The 26,417-nt window shown below is 43.8% G+C and overlaps 1 pseudogene; it reads left to right on the forward strand.

The window, feature by feature from the left end:
* The first annotated feature begins 22,002 nt into the window (after window positions 1–22,002).
* On the forward strand, window positions 22,003–22,962 carry LOC107155144 (annotated as a pseudogene).
* The last annotated feature ends 3,455 nt before the right edge of the window (window positions 22,963–26,417 follow it).

Here is a 26,417-nt window from a genome sequence, read left to right on the forward strand (position 1 = left end):
TTATATTTGATTTCAACACAGGGAGTTACCACACTTTACTTAACCAGTCCTTTACTGTTGAACATTTATCTTGTTTCCAATCTTTTGCCATGATATAATTGTAAAGGATAACCTTTTCTAAATGTCATTTTGCACAGGTGTAAGGATATCTATAGGAAAAAATTGTCTGGAGGGGAGATTACTAGATCAGGAGGTACATAAATTGGCTACTTTGGTAAATACTTAACTAATTGCCCATTGCCAATTTATCATTTTACCCACAATATTAAGAACACTGTTGTTTTTTAATTTTTTTGTAGTGTAGATAGAATACCTTTATTTTATTTGCTTATTTTTTAAAACTTTTTTTGTAGTCGTAGATGGACAGAATGCCTTTATTTTATTTGTTTATTTTTATGTAGTGGTAAGGATGGAACCGAGTGCTTCACACATGCTCATACTCGGCAAGTGCTCTGCCACTGTGCTACAGCCCTAGCCCTTATTTGTTTATTTTTATGTGGTGTTGGGGATGGAACCCAGGGCCTCACACGTGCTAGGCAAGCGCTCTACCACTGAGCTACAGCCTCAGCCCAAATTTTTGGATTTTTACTAGTATAATGAGTGAAAATTATATCTCAGTGTAATTTTAATTCACATGTATCTTATTATGACTGAGGTTGAGCATCTTTTCATAATAAGAGTCATTTTTCCTTTCCTTTCTGTGAACCATCTGTTCATATCTTTTGCTCATTTTTCTCTTAGGCTATTAACCTTTTTCTTATCAATTTGTAGGAGACTTTCTAATATTCTGGAAATTAACCCTTTGCCTGTAATATAAGTTGAAAATATTATTTGCAAGTTTGTCATTTCTATTCTTTTTTTTAACTTTTTTTAGTTGTAGTTGGACACAATACCTTTATTTTATTTATTTTTATGTGGTGCTGAAGATTGAACTCAGTGCCTCGCATGTGCTAGGAGAGCGCTGTATGGCTGAGCCACAACCCAGCCCCTTGTCATTTAATGCCTTAGTCTGTTTTGTGCAGCTCTAACAGAATACCTGAGATTGGGTTATTTATAATGAATAGAAAATTGATTTGCTTGCAATTCTGGAGCTTGGAAGTCCAAGATCAAGGAACCAGCAGCTTTGTGTCTGGAGAGGGTCTGGTCTCCACTTCTGAAATGGTGTCTTGAAAGGAAACTGTCCTTTATATGGCAACAGAGCAGGAAGCAAAAGCCACCCCCCCCCAACTTGCCCTTTTAAAAATGGCATTAATCCGACTCATGAGGGTGGCTTAAACACCTCTCAAGGATCCCATCTCTTGCCAGGGGCAGTGGCACATGCCTCTCATCCCAGCTACTCCAGAGGGTGAGGCAAGGAGAATGGCAAGTTCAAGACCAGCCTGGCAATTTAGCAAGATCCTGTCTTAAAAAAAAAAAAAAAAATTAAAAGGGCTGGGGATGTAGCTCAGTGGTAAAGTGACCCAGGGTTTAACTCCTAGTGCTGAAAAAAAAAATTACAATGATAAATTTCAAAATGAGTTTCAGAGGGGCCAAGCATTCAAACCATCACACTTAGGCTATCGTTTGCTTTACAGAATTTTTTATGTAGCCAAATTTATCAACTTCTTTTTAATGGCATTTAGATTTTGTGATAAGAATGAGAAAATGCCATACTTTGAAATTACAAAAGAATGCTTTCATGTTTTCTTCTATTTCGTTAACGGTTTCACTTTGTTCTCATTTTAAGTTTTGATCCAAATGCAATTTGTCCTCATGTGCATTGTGAAGGATGGAGCTCACTTCTTTTTCCCCAGTGGCTACCCAGCTGTTTCAATACTACATATTGAGAAATCAATCTAATTTCCTCGCTGGTTTTAGATTCTGTCTCTTAAAAACCAATGAGCTAGGTGACACTTTCTATTTTTTTTTTCCATTGGTCTGTCTCTCCATGCATAAATTCAAGAATTCAGCAAGTATTTCCTGGGTGCTTTTCCTGTGCTAGGTGCCATTCTAAGCATGGGGGATTTTGTTTTGAACAAAACGAGGGAAATCCTCACTTTGGTGGAGCTTAGATTCTAGTGACAAGACTCAATAAATAAATAAATAGGTATGTGTTAGATAGTGATAACTGATAAAGAGAACAATAAAGAAGCCTGGGAGCAAGTCAAAGTTGCCGTTGAGTACAAGCTAAAAGAGGGGTCATGAGGATTTTAAGCAGAGGAGTGGAAATGCAAAGGCCTGAAAAGTGGGAATTAGACATATTTCAAAGTCCAGAGGCCTGTTTGGTTAGAGGTGAGAGGGAGATAGTAGGAGCTCAGCTCCAGCAGGCAAGGATAGCAGATGGTACAAGATCTTGAACTTCATAAACCAGTGCCACACCCTCTTAGACACGGAGCTTCTCTAGTCTTTTTAAACATGTGGTCAACGGTGGTGCCTGCCTGTAATCCTAGCAGCTCGGGAGGTTGAGGCAGGAAGATCAGGAGTTCAAAGCCAGCTTCAGCAACTTAGCAAGGCCGTAAGCAACTGAGCGAGACCCTGTCTCAAGATAAAAAATAAAAAGGGCTGCAGATGTGGCTCAGTGGTTAAGTGCCCCTGGGTTCAATCCCCAGGATGACGACGACAACCACAACAAGAACAAAAACAGGTGGTCAAGCTGCTTCCTTGTTTTAGTTTGGATTTTCTGCGAAACAGAAGAAAAAGGCTGGCTTTCCACGCAGGTCGCTTATTTGGGATTTGCTCCTAGGTATGGAGGTGAGGAACAGGTGACAGATGGAGGGAGAACCAATACAAGGATGCAACCGTGGGGTCAGCTGCCATCGGAAGCTACTGGTACTCAACCCTTCGGCACCTTCATGGGAGACTTTTCAAACGGTTTTCAGACACTGTCTGCCTTGGGGACAGAAAGGGGAAGGCTTTAGCTATCGGTTCCCTTTCCCCATCAATCAAGAAGGCACCTTGTGTGTAACTCTCCCTCACCCCCAGTTCTCCAGCTGAGTATGCAAACGTCAAGGGGATTCTGTGGGCACGCTGCAATGCAGCTGCAGGAAAAGAGCAGGATCCCTTCAGGTTGCTCCTGGGTAGAATTGGTCACTGTGGCTGCAGCTGTATTGAGAGAAAGGTATAGCAACATGTCCCTCCTTCTTGTGGTTCTCTTGGAACTTTTTATTTATGCATGCAGTTGTGTGTTTTTTTTTTTTTTTTTTTTTAGATGCCATAGCTGATGGTCATTGANCAGGCACGGGGGGAATCAGAGATCAGAAGTACAATTCTCAAGGAGATTACAATTCGGAGGAGACAGGCATGTGCTTGAGCAACTTGAATTTTTTTTTTTTTTTGGTACCAGGGATTGAACTCAGGGGCACTCACAGTTAGGATCTGAATTTACTTCCTACCTTGCAATATCATGCCATGTAGATCATTAATCTGCTATCTACCCTTGTATTATGTATTAAACTTACTGAGCCACATCCCCAGCCCTATTTTGTATTTTATTTAGAGATAGGGTCTCACTGAGGTACTTAGGGCCTTGCTTTTGCTGAGGTTGGCTTTGAACTTGTGAACCTCCTGCCTCAGCCTCCCCAACAGCTAGGATTTTAGGCATGCGCCACCGTGCCTGGCTGTATGTATTTTTAATAACATGAATTTTATAGTCAGCTTATTTTAGGTTAGGAAAAAAATTAGTGACATTTTTGTTGGAACTGCATTCATTGTACCAATCAAGTGAGGGAGACTGTCTTGATGATACTAAATCATTCTCTTCAGAAACATGTCCTTCCATTGTTCAAAGTCGTCTTCTTATAAATCTCACAATTTTCCTGTTAAATGTGTTTGTGGGCATTTTCTTTATTTATTAATGTTGTTACTTTTTTCCCATTATATGCAGAAACTGGGTGTTGTTTCATTATGAAATCTACTGATTATTATGTATTAATTTGTACTCTGCTACTAGTTCACTTCTTCTTAGTCCATTGTGTTGCTGTTGACTAAACCTGTTTGGTTTTAAATTTTAGTTATTGTAATTTTTCAGTTCTAGGATTTCTCTTTGTTTTTTTGTTTTGTTTTGTTTTTCTTTTTTTTTTTTTTAATATTTATTTATTTATTTTTCGTGGACACAACATCTTTGTTGGTATGTGGTGCTGAGGATCGAACCCGGGCCGCACGCATGCCAGGCGAGCGCGCTACCGCTTGAGCCACATCCCCAGCCCCTTGTTTTGTTTTTCTAATCAGCTATGCTATGCTTGTAGTTTCCAGTTCCCTGGAGATTTTCAAACTTGAATTCTATTGCTTTGAACATAGTAAGCACACTTGTTTGAGAGTCATGGTGCCCCTGTCCCATTAACTGAAGTCCCTGTGTTTCTATTAACTGTTTTGTTGTTTGGGTTGTGTTTTTTTACAGTGCCAGGGATAGAACCCAGGGCCTCACAAGTGCTAGGCGATGCTCTCCCCCTGAGCTACACCCCAGCCCTGTGGGCCTGTTTCTTCTCATTGGTATTAATATTGTCTTGTTCCCCTTGGGCCTGTTTAGCTATAATTCATGCCATATATTGTTTTTAAAAATTAATTTTAGGTTCAGGATGTGACCTTCCTCCAAAGATGATTTTCTTTGTCTTTTTCTGGTATTCTGGATATCCTAATAACCAAATTCAAAGCTTAATATTTCCTGGGCTACCCATATGACCAGAAGCCAAATGCAGTAAGAGAAAAAGGATCCCCTGTATTTTTATCCCCTCTTGGGATGAAGTGGTTTACCAGAATCCCTTCCCTTGTTAGATTCCAACTTTTCTCCCCATACCTGTGGAATTGCCAAAAGTATGTATGTGTATGTATGTGTGTGTGTGTGTGTATATATATATATATAAAATGTGTGTGTGTATATATATATATATATATATATATATATATATATTATATATATATAGTAGTAGATAACACAATATCTTTATTTTTTATTTATTTATTTTTATGTGCTGAGGATTGAACCCAGGGCCTCACATGTGCAAGGCAAACATTCTACTACTGAGCTACAACCCCAGTCTCATGTCTTAGTTACCTTTTATCAAATGTTTCTGGAAAAAGTGACCCCAAGTGCTTTGCTTACCAGTGTGCATTCCCAAACTTTCCCAGATCTCATCCAGCAATTTATCTCTGTCTTATTAACTATTTGATGCTTTAAAAAATGTTTCTAGCCAGGTGTGGTGGCACACACCTGTAATCCCAGCAACTCAGGAGGCTGTGGCAGGAGGATTGCAAGTCTAAGGCCAGCCTCAGCAACTCAGCAAGACCCTATCTCAAAATAAAAAATAAAAAGCACTGGGAATGTTTTGTTGTTTTGGTTGTGTTTTTCACAATGCCAGAGATAGAAGGCAGGGCCTCATAAATGATGGAGCGCCCCTGGGTTCAGTCCCCAGTATGAAAAAAAAAAAAGTTTCTATTATATTTTGTCCAGCTTTTAACTTTTCCTTCATAGAAAATATTTTTCTAAATTTACCTCACTGAGCTGGAGATATAGCTCAGTTTTAGATCACCTGCCTAGCATGTGCAAGACCCTGGGTTTGTTCCTCAGCACTGGAAAAAACAAAAACAAAAACAATCCTTTGTCTACTACAACCAGAAGAGGAAGTTCTGGGTTATGGTAGTAAAGTTTTGTATGATGAACCATCCTTGAATTCCTAGAGAAAAAACAACACACAGCCGTGATATATTAATTTGAATATGTTATATTCTGTTTATTAATATTGTGTTTATACTTTTTGCATTACTATTAATTAATGAGATATATCTATATTATATTTTAGTGAAATTTTTAAAAAATTTTGTTGTAGATGGATACAATTTATTCATTTATTTATTTATTTATTTACATGTGGTGCTGAGGATCAAACCCAGTGTCTCACATGTGCTAGGCAAGTGCTCTGCCACTGAGCCACAACCCCAGTCCCTTAGTGAAGTTTTTATTGAGTTTGATATCAGTTATGTGCTCATGTTTTTTGAAGTATTTTGGAAGTTTTCCCCTTTTTTTTGGTAGACTATAATAATTTAAGCAGCCCTGGTATTATATTGTCTTGAAAGGTTTTATAGAATTACCCTGAGAAACCATCCAGTGCAGTGGTTTTAATTGTGTTGGTTGGGACTCTTGCTGGGGGCTATGGAGTGGTGAAATATAATAAATGACAGACAGCATATTATTCACACCAGTGCACACAGCTGTAGCTGGAGCAATTGTGTGGTTAAAAAACAACAGCAGCAAAACATTTGAGTAAATTTTCAGTGCCAAGAAATTTTTAAAAAATTCTTATTTTTTTGTTGTCTGAAGAGTAAAAAATCTTAAAGCCTTTTTTTAAAAAACTTATTTCACATGCTAGCCTTTTTCAGAGACCAGAATCTGTGCATAGAGCCATTTCCCAAACATTTATTCTGCTTTAAAAACGAGTCTAAGTTGCTTCAGGTCATAAAAATAACCCTTCCTCTCTTCCAAAGCTCATCTGTAAAACTTGACATTTACTCGTCAGAAAACAATTTCTATTTGTAGGCTTCTTATCTGTGCTGTTCTCCCTCAAAGGAAGAGGGTTTTTATCTCTTTTGTTACTCCCATAAGCAGAATAAATGTGATTAGTAAGCATAAAGATGAAAGCAAGATGGGAAGGGAGGGCATCAGATCTACACTCAGATTTTGCAAAATCAAAACAAACAAAATCCCCCTGACAGCAATAAGCCCCCAAATCCTTTACAAAAAGTGCTATGTATTAATGAGCTGTTTTCTCATCTGCACAACCAAAGTGCTCTTTGTGAGGTAGTCTGGTTTCCTAAGAAGCATGGAATGTAGAGTGTAATTTGGGGCTTCAAAGTAATACAAGATAAGAGGACTCCTGAATTGGAACTCCCTTCCCCCACAGGTCTGGGAGAGGTTGGGAGTTAAGTTCACTGCCAGGATAAGGGGCTGAATTTCAGAAGGATATTATCAGTCAAACCAGCAAGCAACCCTACTGTGTGTGAAATAAATTAGCCAGTAACTAAGAGAAGCTGGAATTCAAGTAGTTCAGAGCCAGGCACGGTGGCCCACGCCTGTAATCCCAGCAGTTTGGGAGGCTGAGGCAGGAGGATTGCAAGTTGAAAACCAGTCTAAGCAATTCAGCGAGATCCTGTCTCTAAATGTAAAAGGTGGTTGGTGTGTGTGTGGGGGGAGCCTAGCTGGGGGTGTGGCGCAATGGTTAAGCCCCTTTGAATTCAATTCCAGTACCAAAAAAAAAAAAAAAATTCAAGTTGCTCAAGCACATGCCTGTCTCCTCCGAATTGTAATCTCCTTGAGAATTGTACTTCTGATCTCTGATTCCCCCCGTGCCTGGTACAAAGTATATGCTCAGTTTATGAAAGAATGAACCAAAATAGCAATTAACATGAAAGTACACATTCGTTCATTAAGTATGGTTATTGTGTGGCTGAGTCAGACACTGTGCTGAGTGCTGGTGACAGGAAAAAAGACCACCCTGGACCCAGGATTTGTGGTCCCTGACACAAATTTGTGGACGCTCCAGAGGAGGTCACAGAAGGGACGGTGTATAAGGACTCCCTCTGGAGAGGCTTCCCATCCTTTGTTTGTGGGCCCTGCGGAGCAAAGAGCAAAGGGAAGCAGTATATTCAGAACTGGGGGTCCTGGTCCAAGGAGCTCAGAGGTCCAGCGCCTCTGGTTGGCTCCCCCGCTCCTCCCTTGCAGTGAGCAGCGATGCTTGGCTTGGATGTGAAAAGATGAAGAAAACGGAGCGTCCGCCTTGGCAGCCTCTAACAGCCCGAGGCCCAACGTGCGCAGAGATTGTCATCTGCTTCCTCGCTGTTACCCGAGAAGGAAAACCAACACAGAGGTAGAAAGAACCCCGAGCCGGCTCCAGCAGATGGTGGAGGTGTGGTTTACCAAGGGCTGGAGGCGAGAGCATCTAAATCAGGCGGTGGCGCGCCCTCTGCTGGAGACAAGGCCATTCTGCATTCGGCGGAGCTTGGGTGAAGCCCAGTTGGACAGATTGCTGAGACTCCAACAATACCAGGCGTGCCTTGTTCCTCCCCAAAGCAGAGACCAAATCTCCAAAAGGGAACATCTACCAACGTTGATCCAGGCCCTCCCATCTTCCCTACTCTCCAGGGGAATCAGGAAGTAGTCAGGATCTTGTTAAAATTCCATCTGCACTGAGTCTCCACTACTCAGTTTGCTGGTCAAGTCAGTACCTCCTTTGGTCCCTTGATGCCTGTATGTATACAAACTGGACTGGGAATATGATAGAGCACTTGCCTAACATATGTGGGTCTCATCCTCAGCACCGAAATAAAAAGATATAGGAACTATTATAAAGTATCTAACCTCCCTCTTTTTATTTATTTTATTTTATTTATTTTTTTTTTTTGGTGCTGGAGATTGGACCCAGGACTTCATCATGCATGCTAAGCACATGTTTCACCCCTGAGCAACTCACTCCCATCCTGTCTGTCTGCTTTTCTGCAAATACAAGGACTTGGGGTACAGTAATGATACAGAGAGCATTGCTAGAGAGGTCTATATCTAGTTTATTGGCATACTCCTTCACTTCCTTCCTGAACAGCATATCATTTGAGGATTTTCTTAAAAGAAAGTCTTTAATGCCCCCAACTAATCTTTTCAAAAGAGCAATAATTATAAATTCCAAACAAAAACTTAAAGGCATGTGTGCCTCTCTCAGGCTTTTCATTTCGATAGATCCGCTAATTAAAAGCTATAATTTAACAAATAATGACCTAACCATCTTACTCCGAAATCAAACAAAAACCTACCACTAAAATGTTGGACTGGATAAAGATAATGAATCCAGGCACAATTCAGACTCCTGCTGAGCCCAGCCTGGCCCCCTTCCAGCAACGGGGCCTGCCGCCTTTGATTAGCTACACTAGTTTTCCAAGCCATTTGGAGCAAACTCACTACAGGGAGGATAAGTGAGCAATTTATGAGGCTAAGTGTTTTTTTGGACCCTCTCCCACTGCTGATGGAGCAGGTTGGGATATTTATCCCTTCCTTGTCCTCATTCATTGTCACTTGGTCAATTTCATTTTCTCCCCGTCCTTCTTAGGCCCCCGGGGGAGAATATTGTTTGTGAAGTAACAAGGAGTCAGGAATCATGAAAAGGAAACTGGCAATGAAACCAGGTAATGCCTGCTGCCTTCGACATCCTAAGTGGTTAATAAAATAATAAATGATGAAAGCAAGATTGCTTCCCACCTACCACACCCGCTCCCTTAGCTGGGAATTGGGCATCTGTGCCAGGCTAAAAATAGTCTGGTGTTCTGGAACCTCCCCCGCTGCCCAGGCTCACACCAGTCTCCTGTGAGTGCCACCCAGCTGTTTGGCATCTGCAGGAGTTCCCATTCTCCACGGCAGGAGGGCTGCAAACGCTGACCACTTCCTGGAGCCCTGGGAAGGGGAGTAAGTGGGGGACTCTCTGAAAGAGCATCAGGGAGTGTCAAAGGGCTCCTCACAGAGCCGAGGCAGGAAGAGCCAGCACTAGGTGGGACTCCCGTAGAACACAAAGCTTGGACCCTCCGGACCTGTATGCAGGCTAAGGGAGGAAGGAGCCTCCAGTTGTATTCAGGTCCCATTCTCATCCCCAGGAGCTCAACCTGAGTGGTTCTATCCTGGGGTCACTAGTAACAGTCCAATAATAGTTGTGGTTATCATCATCTTTGTCATCCTCTGTGCCACCATCTATGGGATGCTTACGATGTGCCCAGCACTTTGCTAAGTACTGAATGCTGATTCATTCCATTGATCCTCTCAACCACCATAAAGCAGTCATATATATATATATATATATATATTTTTTGGTCCCTTTCATTTTCTCTCAGGCCGTTCCTGGATTCTCTTTCCTGACCAACTGTACTGCATAAGCCAGTTCTGAATGCCTTCTCCATCCAGAGTCCACCCATGAAAAAAGGTTACCTTTTGTGGGAAGGATGAGGTTTTCATTTTAGTTGTAGATGGACACAATACCTTTATTTTATTTATTTATTTTTATGTCGTGCTGAGGATCAAACCCAGTGCCTCCCACGTGCTAGAAAAGTGCTCTACCACTGAGCTATAACCCCAGTCTAGGGTGAGGTTCTTAATTCGCCTTGTGTCATGTGATTAAATTGTTCTTCTGGTGCTAAAGTATTGGTCCTGGGATTGGGCCCTATGTTAGTCAGTTTTTCAACACTGTAATGAAACACTAGAGACCAGCTTACTTTATGAATAAAAGAGGCTTATTTAGATCCCAGTTTTGGAGGTTCAGGGGCATGGCACCTGTATCCACTCAGATCTGGTGAGGGTCTTCAAGACTGTGTCATATCATGGTGGATAGCAATGATGGGAGCATTTGCAGGGCACATTGCCAGACAGGAAGCCAGGGAGCTGGGTGGGGCTCTTATAACAACCCTCTTGGGAGAACTACTAAAGGGCAGCATGGGGGCCTCCTTAATTATTCTGAGGGCACATCCCCAATGACCTAAAGACCAGTCAGTAAGCCCCACCTCTTAAGAGTCCCATGACCTTACCACACTGAGGACCAAGCCCTCAACATATGGATTCTTGGGAGACAAACCAAACCCCAAGCATAGCAGAGCCCAAGCCTGAAGTGGCTACCGTTAACTGGACATCAGAATGACAGGGATGGGTTGGGGGCTGTGGCTCAGTGGCAGAGCGCTTGCCTAGCACATGTGAGGCACTGGGTTCGATCCTTAGCACCACATAAAAATAAATAAATAAATAAAGGTATTGTGTCCATTTACAACTAAAAAATATTAAAAAAAAAAAAAAAAGAATGTCAGGGATGCTTCTATTAGATGGGGACAACACCCCCAATCGGATCTTGTCTGGGGTGTTCATATAATGCAGACTGGGACAATGGAAAGCTACTTCCACTGAGATGACTAAAGGACAAATGGCAACCATAATAACTGTGCATTGTTAGATGTGTGTTTGCTGAGTACGAGGTGCCCTGCTGAGCACTTTTCATGTGTTCTTTTATTTAATCTCTCAACAGCTTACAACACAGGCACTATTAGCACCTTTTACTTTAGAGCCCAGAAAGAAGAGAATCAAGCAAATCCATCAATTTGCCACAGGTCACACAGCCACAGCAGGAAGGAGGTTCAAACACAGACATGGAGACTCTAAAAACTGTGCTCTGTTTTTTTTAAAAATAATTTCAAGATCATATTTTTGAAAAATCACATGATCCAAGTATTCTTTAAAAAGCATACATGGGTATTTAGTCAAAAGTGTACCTTCTTATACAGCCATGCACCGTATCCATCAGTGAGGCAGCAGCCTTTGAAAACTCAAATCCCACTTCCACAAATGCGGTTAGCAAGGCTTTACCTGTGATCGTCAGAAATGACACCCCAGTTTTGCACCTATAGATGCAACGTTTGACCTTGCTGGACAGCCATAGCAAGAGCATCCACCCCCATCTGACATCTGGACTGACAAAATAGAAGGCAGTTAGATTATAAGACAAGCTGTCATTCTAGATTTACCTAACATGATATTTTTAAAAATCAGAGTATTCAAGCTGGGTACAGTGGTGTGCAGTGACTCAGGAGGCTGAAGCAGGAGGATTGCAAGTTTGAGGCTAGCTTCCATAACTTAGTGAGACCCTGCCTCAAAATTAAAAAAAAAAAAATTTAAAAGGATCTGGGGATGGAGCTCAGTGGTAAAGCATGCCTGGGTTCAATTCCTTATTACCAATAACAACAACGATAAAAATAATAATAAAAAAGAAAGACAAGGGATTGGGGTTGTGGCTCAGTGATGGAGCGCTTGCCTAGCACGTGTGAGGCACTGGGTTCAATCCTCAGCACCACATAAAAAAAAATATAATAAAGGCATTCTATTCTGTGCAAATATATATATAAAGAAAGTCAAAAAGGCAACATATTCAATTTTCATTGTTAGGAATCCATCAGAAACAGGGACAGGAACAAATTTTTCTAATGCTTACAAATTCCAGCAATGGTTTTACATTGTTTTGTGTCCTCTGGTGACAGAGAGGGAGGAGGGCATCTTGAGAACATTTGTTTTTTTGTTCAATCTATAGGAACATATGATCCTGCAGAGCTGGAATTTTTCTTGAATATTCTGATCTTTGCTTCCATTTTTTTTTTAATTTTTGAGATGGCATCTCCCTATGTTCCCTAGGCTGGCCTAGAAATCCTGGGCATGAGGGAGCCTCCTGCCTCAGCCTCCTGAGTCAAGGGGAGTACAGGTACACACCACTGCATCCAGTGCGAATACTCTAATTTTTAAAAATATCAGGCTAAGTAAATCTAGAATGACAGCTTGTCTTATAATCTAACTGCCTTCTATTTTGTCAGTCTAGATGTCAGATGTGGCTGGACGCTCTTGATATGGTTGTTGAGCAAGGTCAAATGTTGCAGCTTTAGGTGCAAAACTGGAGTCTCATTCCTCAAGATAGAAGTTAAATCCTTGCTAACCGTGTTTACGGATGTGGGATTTGAGTTTTCAAGGACTTTATTATTGATGGACATACTGATTTACTCTATCTCAAATCCTCAGAGCAAAACTATCAAATATCAATTCCCAGTGTCCGAAGCCTCTCCAGCAGTGACCTGACCCAGGCTTTCTGAGCTGAACTCCAAGGGTGAGGCTATTAATTGATTGTAGCATCTTGTGACCTCTTCTTAGGGATATTTGCATTCAAAGGAGGCAGAGTTCAAGTTCAATCCATCCTCTACCTGAGAAGCGGCTCCAGAAGGACAAACTCCATCTCTCCAATGCCTCAGGCAAAGCCTATTCTTTTTTTTTTTTTAGAGGGGTGGGGGTACTGAGGATTGAACTCAGGGGCACTTAACCACTAAGCCACATCCCCAGCTCTTTTTTGTATTTTATTTATGTAGGGCATGATGTAACGTGTGGGGCATGTTGCATCAGAAAAAGGGGAAACTTAACTTGCTGGCTGCTACCCGCTTCCCGGTCTTGGGGCCGCACTTGTGGCTAAGACGGCGCCTGGTGATCAGCCAGAAGGCATTGCCATGGGTTGTGACAAAAATCGGACCACCTCTAGTATAGGCTCAGAACCCTTCCACCCATGCCCATTACTGCCAGTAGGATGGGTGTAGACATGAACTCTCCCCACCCTACTGACCTTTATCCTGATCGGCTTCTGTACATTGTATTAGCTGTGTCTTCTCATTAAACGAACTCCTGCTTTGACTGATCAGTCAGTCCTCTCAACAAGGGACACAAAGAGGTCGGTTCACCAAAAGTGAAAGTTATCATCCGAGGTAAGGGTCTCCCTGAAGAGATGAGGCAATCTCACACTAAGCATGATGACCCGGTTCTTAAAGCGCTGAGGTTCATGCTCAAAAGCCGAGGTTTAGAGATCTCAGATGCCCAGGCCAAAAAGATCTGGGAAACCTTGACACGTGCTGCGCCCTGGTTGGTGGCTGCCGATCTTTTTGATTGGGCCACCTGGGACCTCGCAGAACAATTGGTGAGGAAGAGGGAGATTAACCTGGGAGAGGACCCCCCCTTTGGGGGTCTACCCGACCCTATCTGCCCTCAAAGCCTGTTTCTCCCCTGGCCCCTCAAAAGGAACATCTAGGGGTGGCAAAGACCCTTTTAAGACACCTACTCCTCCTACCACTTCCTCAAAGGGCGACCCACCTTGGGAAACCTTTGTTGAGGAGCGACTTGCGTCACGGGGAGTCCCTCTCGCTGCCCAGGAGGAGAAAGGCTTAGAGCCTCACTCTGACCATGGCCTCCTAGACCTTTTTGATCCTTGGCCTGGTCCTCTGAGTTCCACACCAAGTGCTCCTGTCCCGGAACACATGGTAGACAGTCAGGATGGGGAGCAGCCTCCGCCATATTGTCACCCCTCCCCTCCAGGAAATTCTCCGCCCTCTTGTGCAAACCGGAAAAGCCGGTTAGGCTGCCATCTTGTAAGACCAGCGATGACTCATCCCATCGTGTATGGCTTTCCCTGTAAATGCTAACCCTGTGGGCAATAGTCTGGCTTTATGGTACCCCTGGGAGGCCTAAGATTTGAAGGAACTCAAAAAGGCCGCCTCTGAGGATGGACCTAATTCGCCCTGGGCGGAAACCATCCCCCAGGGTCTGGCCCACCAACAGAGTACCACCCAAGACTGGAAAAATTTAACCAAGGCCGTGCTTCCTGGTCCCCTCTACCTGAAATGGTGTGCTTTTTTAAATGAGGAGTGCTACACTCAGGCTGAGAGGAATCAGGCTGTTAATCCCCCGGTTCCTGTAACTTATGGGATGCTGTCAGGGTCCAGTGATCAATTTCCACAGGCCTTCAGCAGGCTGCTATCCCTGTCCCCTACCAGGAGCAGGTATGGGCTTTAGGACTGGTGGCATGGAAGAAGTTGGAGGAAGGCCCCTCAGAGCCCCTGGTAGCAGGAATTACTCAGGGGGCTACTTATGGTACCCCTGGGAGGCCTAAGATTTGAAGGAACTCAAAAAGGCCGCCTCCCAGGATGGACCTACATCCCAGCCACCTCATCAAGAGGGTGGAAAAGAGCCTCCAAGGGAAATTCCCCCCAGGGCCCCTTCGTGACCAGTTTGTCAAGATGCTGGTCTGGGAGGGGATGACCACAGACCACAAACTAGCCTGTGCGGGGATGAGGGACAGATCTATGTGGAGGTGGATAGTGGCCACTAAGGATGTCAGTACTCAAGCCCACCAATCACAGTCGTTGGTCACGGCCTTGCAGGCCCAAATGGCTTCTCTTCCTGAGGCCCTTACTACCGCCCTCGCCTGTTCCAGTGGCACCGGGAAAGGGGTTTGTTATGGGTGTGGTCAACAGGGCCATTTCAAGAGAGAGTGCCCTACAGGCCGAATAAGACCAGGGACATCCCTCAGGCCAGACTAAGGGGCAAACTCCACCTAAGACCGCCTTGTCCCCCCCCCCCCCATGTAGAAAGGGATTCCATTGGCTGAGGGCTTGTAAGTCCAAATTTGATATTGAAGGGAAGCCTTTAAACTAATAATGGGGTGCCCTCCAGCCCCCTCACCCAAAGGAGGCACCCCACCTAGGACCCACTGAACAGTCCCAATAATCCCGGGAATTAGGCCAAAAATGGATATCTTCATAGTAGGGAAAAAGTTCCGCTGCTTGATCGACACTAGAGCGGATCAAACAGTATTAAGGAAAGAGGAGGTTCCCCCACAATGGCAGCTGATTCCCAGACCTCAGTTATTGGGAGTGGGGGGTGATACAAGGTCTGAATAAACCAAGGACTGGCTTACTTGGAAGGATGTAGATGGTAGTCAGGGAGAGGTACGCCCTCTGGTGGTGTCTGGCCTGACAGCTAATCTGCTGGGACAGGATATTTTGGGGGAAGCTGAGGTGTTCATCACCACAGATCACAAAAGGATACATGACGATATCCTAGAGGAAGAGGAATACCAGCAATAGTTTGGCCTATCAGGTCCCCTTAGCAATTATGGGGGGATCCACTTTTTGAAAACATCCAGGCGGAACACTCCTGCACCCTGTGTGAGGCCTCACCCCCAATCCTAGAGGCCAGGGTTCCTACATCCCAGCCATTCAATGGCTTCAGGGCCCTCCAGTGTGGGTGGAACAATGGCCCTTCCTCTAGATAAACTACAAAAGTTAAAAAGAGATAATATCAGAACAACTGACCCTAGGGCATACTAGGCCCTCCCTGAGCCCTTTGGAATAGTCCTGTATTTGTTATACAAAAGGCCACAGGGAAATGGAGAATGTTACAGGACCTAAGAAGGATTAATGAGCAGATGATTCCCATTGGTACCCCCTTGCGAGGGCTACTCTGGATCCCCTCCATCCCTAGGGATTTGACTCTCATTGTGATTGACATCAAGGATTGCTTCTTTTCTATTCCCCTTGATCCCCAGGACTGCGAGAAGTTTGCCTTCTCCGTTCCCTCTGTTAACTTCCAGGGGCCAGACCAAAGATATGAGTGGGTGGTGTTACCCCAGGGCATGGCTAACAGTCCAGCTTTTTGTCAACATTGTGTTTCTCAAGTCCTGCAACCCCTTCAGAGGCGATCGGACATAATTCTATATGTTTACATGGATGACATCATTATTGGGGCGGCTGACGCCAAAGCGTTAGGCTCCGCCTATAAGGAACTCCAGACTCTCTTACAGAAGGGAGGATTACATATATCTAATGACAAGGTCCAGACCTTACCCCCTTTTAAAATTCTAGGGGCCGAACTTAGATTGGACTCTGTCTGTCCCCTTAAGCCTCAATTACTTTTCCAGTCGTCCTATACCTTGGTGGAATTACAAAAACTGTTGGCGAACTCAACTGATTAAGCCCTTGGCTTCACCTGCCTACAGAAGACCTGCTTCCGCTTTTCGACTCTTTAAGAGATAAAGTCCCCACAGATGTCATCACAATGACTCCATCGCATCAATTGATATTCCAAAGGATTCAGTAGCCTTAAATGCTGGCACAATTGGCTCGCTATAGGCCCCAATGCCCCCTCTGTCTTTGGATCCTCCCCGGCTTGGAGCTTTCTTCAGCTGCCATTACCCAGTTAGGTGATCTTCAACAGATACATGCATCTGTGGGAGTGGCCCCTAGGGTCTATTCCCAACTTGACCAGTTGGCTGACCTGATAGTTAAGGGTAGGGATCCTGATGTGCTAGTAATCCCCTACCGGTTGTCGGACTTTGAGTGGGTCAGAAGAAACCATAGTCGGGTATCCAATGCCTTGGAGGGTTTCATGGGAAAGGTGGATCGTCATTATGGTACTTCGAGATGGGTGACATCATTCTCGAGGTTACAATGGACCCCCCCCATACTTTTTCCCACCATACCCCTCACTAAAGCGGTAAATGTCTTTGCTGATGGGGGAGAAGTGGGATCTGCCACAGTGGTGTACTCCGTCTCTTCCCCTGCCAATGAAGGGGAAAGTACCCACTATTTTGAGCCAGTTATGGGATCTGCACAATTTAAGGAACTATATGCAGTTGCCCTGGCCTTAACCCATGTCCATGGACCAATGAACTTGTTTTCTGACAGCCTACATGTAGTCAACTTGTTACCGACACTAGTGTCAGCGTATATTACGTTGGACAAAAACCCAATTACTCCTCTAATGATTCAAGTCTGATCCTTGTTGAAAGAGCGGGCTGAGCCCATTTTTCTGCAGCATCTCAGGGGACACCAGGAGTTACCTGGAATCTTGACACGGGGGAACCAAATGGCTGATCGATTGGCTACCAATGGGACTATCATAGCTACAGCTCAGCCTCAACAGAACCTTCAGATGGTTCAAGGACTTCATGAACTTACTCACTTAAACTGGAGAGGGTTACATCAGAGATTCCCCCTGATCCCCATAAAAGATTTTAAAAAGATCATAAGGACATGTAAATCATGTATGTCGTTTTTACAGATCCCACCTCTTCAATCCCCTGGGGTCAACCCCAGGGGCCTCAGACCTAATGTCGTCTGGCAAACTGATGTGACCCACTATGCACCTTTTGGAAAATTAAAATATATATTTATGTCTATAGATACCTATTCACATGCTTGTTGTGCAACTGCTCATTCTGGGGAAAAAGCTTGATGTGCTGAAAGCCATTTCCTACAATGTTTTGCCATTTTGGGATTACCCTTACAGGGTAAGACAGACAATGGGCCCTGCTTTGTGAACAAATCATTACAAGAATTTCTCCAAACTTGGAATATTAAACACACCACTGGAATACCATACAATCCAAAAAGTCAAGCTATAATTGAGAGGCATAAGACCTTAAAGGACCAATTAATAAAACAAAAATGGGGAAACAACCCCCATGACCAATTAAGGACAGCCATGCTTACATTAAATATTTTAAATTTTTCCAAAGACCAACCTCTAACTGCTTTCCAGAGACATTGGTCTAATCAGACACCTTATTTGAAGCTAGAGGTCCGATGGATCATGGCACCGTCCTGATCCCCTCATTAGTGTAGGGAGGGCATTTGGGTGTGTATTCCCGATTGGGAAGCCAAGTCCAATTTGGGTACCCGCTAGAGATCTAAAATACTGTTCACCAGAACAAAAATTATTACCCAAGAGCACCCCCCTCTTGAGGTATGATTCTTTATTTTTTCATTTGTAATGAAAAGACCATTCTGGACGCTTTGCCTGGTTGTGACCAGACTCCTCATTGTCTCCCTCATGGAATTCATGTTTGTTGGAGGAGACGTGCTTGGGGAGGCATGCTTTGATGCCATATCCTTGGCTCCCCCTGCAGGCAGTGTGTCACTAAGGCCCTTCTCAATAGTCGATGCTACGGGACCAAATATGATTGTGGTAATGGCTTATGGGGGGGCATATGTAATCAGCAATCTTGAAGCCTGTGAAGCTGGCTCAGGTCGCCTCGTTGCTCTTGACTACAGCATCTGCTGGCCCAAACCAGTGATTCTTCCTTCTAAGCCCCAAGGCTACCCCCCACCCACATGCCCGTGCACGATATTCCATTCAGGCATGGTCCACACTGCTTGTTATAAATCAGCATCTAAATGTACTCACAGGGGTGTAACTTACTGGATGGGCCACTCTGAGGGGTCCCATTGTGGGTATCAGTGTCCTGGAAGTGGTGGTAAGCCAATTTGTTGGTCCTTATATGCCCCCCCCCCCAGGAAAGAATGGACCATTAAAGGCTACTGCCATTCCCATTTGGTGGAATATAACCTCACCTCTTCCTAGTAGATGCCCTATACTCCCACCCCACTCAGAAGTCTTTTTGCCCTTGGTGACCATGCCTAACGTCATCTGTCTCACTAGAAATGGCACTCAAGATGTGGGGACGTTGAATCCTTTCTGGTGTGGAGGCAATAGGTTTTTTGAGGGATCAGTAGGTGGTATGCTTTGTCCTCCTAATGGTACTGCCTCCTTCTGTGGGTACATGGCATAGAGTGTCCTACCAGGTAATTGGAGTGGGATCTGCATTGTGGTCCTCCTCCTTCCTGACATTGGAGTCCTCCCAATAACCAGTCCCTGCCCATACCTGCTGTTGAAGAGCCATTCATGATGTTCCTTTGCTGTTGGGTCTGGGGGTGGCCACGGGGATGGGCATTGGACTTGCTGGCCTCGGTATTTCTTTACAGATGTACAATAAGCTTTCTCAGCAGATGATAGATGATATGCACCATGTTGCCAGCACTATCTTGGACCTGAAATCTCAACTCAATTCCTTGGCTGCAGTAGTCCTCCAAAACCATCGTGGTCTGGACCTGCTTACCGCCCGAGAAGGAGGACTATGTCTGTTCCTACAGGAGGAGTGCTGTTTCTACGGTAATCGCTCTGGTATTGTCCAAGACAAGATCAAAAGACTACAAGAAGACCTTGAAAATCGACGAAATGAGCTGCAATCGAGCTTCCTATGGACTGGGTTAAATGGGTGGCTTCCTTACCTTCTCCCCTTTGTAGGCCCCTTGGTTACTATAATTCTTGTATTTACATTTGAACCTTGTGTAATCAACAGGCTCCTCCAGTTTCTCAAGGATTGAGCCAGAGCTGTTTAACTGATGGTGGTCCGGCAGCAATATGCTGTCTTACAAGATACTGACTGGGAACCCTATGAGATTGGCCACGGCCCCTACCAGGATGTGCAGGTGTAAGCCGGGAGCAGAAAGGTTTCCTTCGTAGGCAATAGCCATCTCCCTTCCTTGAGGCTTCCCATTGGGCCTGTGGGCCCTGCAGGTGGGATTGCCCCAAGAGTGAGAGTGGTAGTCAATGACGGATAAGATCCCCAGAGGGGGACAATCTAAGACAGGCACACTCTCAAGTAAGGCAAACACCTGCTAATAAAACAAAAGGGGGGAGATATAGGGCATGATGTAACATGTGGGGCATGTTGCACCAGAAAAGAGGAAACCCAACTTGCTGGCTGCTACCTGCTTCCCGGTCTTGGGGCCACACATGTGGCCAAGATGGTGCCTGGTGATCAGCAGAAGGTGTTGCCAAAAAATTGGACCACCTCTAGGATAGGTTCAGAACCCTTCCACCCTCATGGATAGCTCGTGACACCCATTACTGCCTGTAGGATGGGTGTACACGTGAACTCTCCCCACCCTGCTGATCTTTATCCTAATTGGCTCCTGTACATTATATTAGCTGTGTGTGTTTTCTCATTAAACGAGCTCCTGCTTTGAGTGGTCTCCCTGACGCGTCTGATTGTCCTCCCTCGGCCCGGGCGGTCAGTCGGCCCTCTCCTTTCTTGGTTTGTCCTGGTCAGGGCGTGCTCTCCCCATCTCTCCTGCAGGTCGGGAGGGAACAAGGGCTAAACCATGAAAATTTAGAGACAGGGTCTCAGTGAATTACTTAGCACCTTGCTGTTGCTGAGGCTGGCTGTGAACTTTCAATCCTCCTGCCTCAGCCTCCTGAACTGCTGGGATTACAGGTGGGTACCACCCAGCACCTGGCTCTTCAGTGGTTTTGATATCTTTAATAATATCCATTTGCCTTGATCTCAAGCATTTGGGGAAAAGTTTTCTGACTCTCTGTAGGGATTCATTTTGATGTGCATGCCTGGAATAGTCATTGCTTTGGAAATTTTGGTAGCACTTCCTGAATAAACTCCGTGTCACAGCAGTGAAGCAGAGCAGGGATGTTTGTGGTAAACGCAAAGAAAGGCTGACAAAGACTGTTTCCAACTAAAAGAGACAAAAGGCACATGACAACCAAATGCAAAGCATGAGCCTGTACAGGATGCTGGACCCAAAGAGAAAAATATAAGCCTATTGAGGATATTATTGGAGCAACTGATTAAATTTGAAAATGAACCATAGATTATTGTATTGTCTTGACGCTTTATACAGATTATGTAAGAGAATGTCTTTGTTTTTAGGAAATATGCACTGAAGTCTTCAGGAGGAAAGAGCATCATGTCTATAACTTTCATATTGTTCAAAAAAGAACAAAAATAATTTAGCTGGGCATGGTGGTGCACATTCATAATCCCAGCTATTCAGGAGGCTGAGGCAGGAGGCCAGCAAGTTTGAGGCCAGCCTTGGCAATTTAGTGAGACCCTGTCTCGAGAAAGAGTTGGGGGTGTGTTTCAGTAGTACAGCACTTGCCTAGCAACTTTTTAGGTCCTGGTTCAATCCCCAGTCTGGGGGGTAGGGAAGACAATGCAAATGGGAATAAATGTTTAAAATTGGTGAATCTGAGTAAGGATTATGGGAGGCCTGTGTCTCTGTGTTCCCATGCTGCCTCGCCTGCTCACTAGGTAACTCTAAACTTAAGTTCTCCAGGCCTTAAGGGTTTGGCTAGTGGTAAGAACCTAATATCTTCTATTTTTATCACTATTCCCTCACTACTCACAGTTCTTGGGGAAAAGAGTTCTAAGTAGAGTTATTTCTTCCAGAAGCACAGGTAGACAAAGTCCTTCCATAAACCCTGCCACACAGGAAAAGCTGGATTTCATCACACATCTTGAATACACATGGTGATAGGCTTTATGCATTTTTCTGTGACTTGCCTATTTCACCCAAAACAATCTCTTGGAGATCTTTCCATAACAATGCCAATAATATTTCACAGTTACTGACATTTACCATGTGACTTTCATGCTTCTCAGTGCTTGAATGCATTATTTAATCCTCACAACAATCCTGTGAGACAGATTCCCTGGTACTCAACATTTTAGGGATAAGGCAACTGAGGCTCAGAGAGGTTAGGTAAGTTGCCAAAGGCCAGAGTATCAGAATTTGAACTCAGCTGATTCCTCCTGAGCCTGTTAACCTTAACCACCATATTCTCCATGTAAGTACTTCAAGGTCCACTTCATTGACAGAAAGTAAAGGGGGCACCAAGGGGGCTGTGCAGTATTCCACACAATGATGCTTTCAAAGCTCATTTAGTCATTTCCCAATTGATGGGCATATAGGTTATTTCCAATATTTGATATTTAAAACCATGCTGCAGAAGCGCATGCGTAAGGCGGCGCCAGGACGAATTGCGCCCAGGCTGGAGGCAGGTTAACCCTCTGAAACCTCGGCATGGCATTGCCTGAGGCAGCCTTGGGGTCCTCGGCGCTAGACCAGAGTGGCGCAGATGCGATGGCCGCCTCCCTGGTGCTCTGGGAGCAGTGGCTATGTGCTCCTGATGCTGGAGATGTTTGGGGGACCACAACAAGACGAGCGAGTTTCTGGTGCACAGTGCCAAGGTGCACTTGGTGGCCTGGAGCTGTGACCGGCGTCTCTGAGTCCCCAGATCCTTAAACAAGACGTCCAGTGTCTTCTTGCTGGAGAAGGACCTGTTGGTCGTGGGGACATGAGGATAGAGTGGACCAGCTTTGTTGGCATCCCAGTAGTCCTGGATCTCTTGGTCACTTTATCTGGCAGTGAAACCACTAGCATCTGGGATGTGAGGGCTACAGAATGCAGTGCCGCTGAAACGCTAAAGGGGAGAGATTACTATCTGCTGGAGTCCGGATAGCCAGACCTTGTTGCTGTAGGCAACAAGGATGATGTGGTGATCTTTATGGATGCCAGAGCACCGTTCCAAAGCAGCCGAGCAGTTCAAGCTTGAGGTCAACGAAATCTCCTGGAACAATGACAATAACATGTTTTCCTTGGCAAATGGCAATGTTTGTATCAACATCCTCAGCTACCCAGCACTGAAGCCTGTTCAGTCTATCAACACCCAACCTTCCAATTGCATCTGTATCAAGTTCGACCTTATAGGGAAATCCTTTGCCGCAGGAAGTGCAGAGGCTTTGGTTAGCCTCTGGGGCGGGCATGAGTTAGTATGGGCGGGTGCTTTTCCGGGCTGGATTGGCCTGTAAGGACCCTCAGTCGGATGGGAAATTGCTGGCATTACCATCGGAGGATCATTTTATTGACATGACTGAAGTAGAGACAGGAGACAGACTATGGAAAATGCAGTGTGAGTGCCCAACCTTCCCTGTGGTTTGGCACCCCAAGAGACCTCTGCTGGCATTTGTTGACAGCAAATAGAATGGCAGCTGGGACTGTGGAGCTGTTTGGGCTTCCTAAGGATTCCTGAGAGGAGGACCTGACATAGGGAGAGGAAGCCCTGTGGAGACACTCTGTGCAGTTTGGTCTGTTCTCTTGGAGTTGGTGGACACCCTAAATATTTGTGAGTCAGTAAAGGCTCAGCGGTAGAGCGCTCACCTAGCACAGGCTTGGCTCTGGGTTCCAGCCTCAGCACCACACAAAGATAAATAATTTTTTTAAAAAAGTCTTGTGTCCAAGTACAACGAAAAAATAAATATTAAAAAAAAGTCTCTTGTGAGGCTGCCCATTCCAATTTCTTTCCCATTTTTTGTGTTAGCTGTTTCCATTCTTCCCACCCAGTATCAGTTAGCGAAGGAGGACTTCACACTACGGGACCTCCTGTCTTCCCTGAATTTAGATATGTGGTAGACTTTGTTGAGCTGCTTGAATAATACCCAGTTTGGAGAGAGGGTGGGATGAGGATGGAGGCCTTTTAATGATTAAAATATATATATATATATTATCTTATAAATATATATATTTATTAATATATAATAAATATATATTATATTATAAATGTATATATTAGACATATAATTTTGAGAATTGGGCATTTAACAAAGCTGACTTTTTTATTATGGGGTTTTGGGGACTTATATAGATCTGGTATTATTATTACAGGGAGATATTGCAGTTTGTATTTTTTTTTAAATCTGAGAAATAGAGTTTGTAGGGTATAATTCTGTTTAATGTCCTAACTAAAGAACCTGAAACATAGGAACAAAGCAGTCAGTGCATGGGCTACAGTAATCCTTAGAAGTCATCCGTTGTTTCTGTGAATGTGTATCTATGCCTGGCTTTGGTATACACAGGACCTGTAGACAAATTATGACAAACACTGAGAAAAGTTATAAAATATAAATAAGAAAGAAAATCAAGATGAGACAAATGTAAATTAGAACAGAAAGTTATGACTGGGGAAATTAAATAGAAATATGTTAATGTTGTTAAAAAGGAAAAAAAAAAATGCCAGGCACAGTGGTGCACGCCTGTAATCCCAGCTGGAGAGGCTGAGACAGGAGGATCAGGAGTCCAAAGCCAGCCTTAGCAATGGCAAGGCGCTAAGCAACTCAGTGAGACCCTGTCTCTAAATAAAATACAAAATAGGGCTGGGGATGAGGCTCAGTGGTCGAGTGCCCCTGAGTTCAATCCCGGTACAAAAGGAAGGAAGGGAGGGAGGGAGGATGGAAGGGAGGAAGGGAGGGAGGGAGGAAGAAAGAGAAAAACATGCCAGTACCCATGGAAAGCAAAAACCTCTTACCTATAAGAGAAATGGCTCATGCAAGGACTTGTTACCTATGAATGATGTTTTGATTTTCATTGTATCTTAATATTTTTATCATTAAAAATAAAAAATAGAGGGGCTGAGGTTGTGGCTCAGTGGTAGAGCGCTCGCCTAGCACGTGTGAGGCCCTGGGTTCGATCCTCAGCACCACATAAAAATAAATTTTAAAAAATAAAGGTATTGTGTCTAACTACAACTAAAAAATAAATATTTTTAAAAAATAAAAATAGAAATGTGAAAAAAAATAAAACCATGCTGCAATATACACACCATTGAACGAGGCCTGATAACACTACTATGTCTAAAATCAAAGACAAGGGACAAGAAATTAAATATCTTAGAACAATTTGAGCAACCAAATAAGTAATATTGAATTATAACCCAAAGCTATATTAAAAATTTGGGGGGGGCGTGCTGGGATTTTAACCCAGAGATGCTTTACCACTGAGTTACATCCCCAGCATGCCCCTCCTTGGTGGTGGTTGTTGGTGGTGATTTTTTTTTTGAGACAGGGTCTTGCGAAGTTGCTTAGGGCCTCATTAGTTACTGACGCTGGCTTTGAACTTGTGATTCTCCTGCTTCAGCCTCCCAAGTTTCTGGGATTACAGGCGTGTTCTACCATGCCCAGCTATATTAACTTTATATTAAATACCCATAAGTCCACCATGACATATATAAATAATTGAATAAATAAATAAATGGAGAAGAGATAAATATCTAATACAGAAGAATTTCAAAGTTTTGCAGATGCTCTGTGGTCAAAGCAGGGAATGTAACTCCCTACTCCTTCAGTATGGGTTGTGCTTAGTGACTTCCTTCCAAAGTGTACAGTATGGGAAGGGGCAGGAGAAAGAGTAACTCTACAGTAGAGAAAACTGACAAACAGAACTCCAGTTCAAGGTCATCACGAACACTGATAAACCATGCTGATAGTGTGTACCCTTCATATGTGGCATAGAAATGGCACTTTACCTATGTGGCTTTCCTCCCCCAAAGCCATAACCCTAGTTGTGTTAGCTTTCTGTCACTATAACAAATGTCTCAGATAATAAGATTATAAAGACAAAAGTGATATCTTGGTATAAATTTTAGAGTTCAGTTTATAGTCGGTGGAGCCTGTTGCTTTGGGTCTGTAGTGAGACAGTCCATCTTGGCACATGTGGCAGAGCAAAGCTGCTTGACTCATGACCAGGATGCAAAAGAGAGAGGAAGGCATTTGGGCCCCACAGTCCCCTTCTAGAGCACACCCCCCAATGACCTAAGACCTCTATTAGGCCTCACCTCTTAAAGGTTTGACCCCTCCCAATAGTCCACCAAGCTGGGGACCAAGCCTTTAACACATGAGCTCTTGGAGGATCCAAACTATAGCACCAGAGTAATCATGAGGAAAATCAGGAACATGCCAGTAGTGGGGCCAGCACTCTCCAAACCATCACGAGCCCGGAGGGGAGTGAAGGACAAAGCTGATCAGAGGCAGAAAAAGAGCAATCACCTCTCACTTTACAGATGAGAATACCAAAACAAGGAGTCTGAAAAATTGTCATAGTCAAGAGGAGCTAGGGAGACTGATGGCTAAGTGCAATGTGTTGATGGGATCCCGGGACAGAAATGGGCATCTGAGTGAAGAAATCTGAATGCACTATTGACATCAGTTAGTAATATTGATGTGTTCCCGTCGGTTCCTTAATTGCAACAAATGTACCATAGAAAGGTGATACATTAATGATGAGGGGAAATGGGTGTGGGGTGCATGGGAACTCTGTGTACTGGCCTCTTAGATTTTCTGTAAATCTAAAATCATTTTAAGAAATAAAGTCTAGGGCTGGGGTTTTGGTTCAGAGATAGAGCACTCGCCTAGCATGCATGAGGCCCTAGGTTTGACATTCAGCACCACCTAAAAATAAAATAAAGATATTGTGTCGACCTATAACTAAAAAATAAATATTAAAAAAGAAATAAAGTCTAATATTCAAAGTTTATATATTTATTTTATAGTCTTTAAAATATATTTGTATATTTTTATATATATATATATATATATAATATATACTATGTCAAAATAATATATATATATATATATATATATATATATATATATATATATATATAT

This window comes from Marmota marmota, unplaced genomic scaffold (assembly GCF_001458135.2).
Source record: "Marmota marmota marmota unplaced genomic scaffold, marMar, whole genome shotgun sequence".
NCBI lineage: Eukaryota > Metazoa > Chordata > Mammalia > Rodentia > Sciuridae > Marmota > Marmota marmota.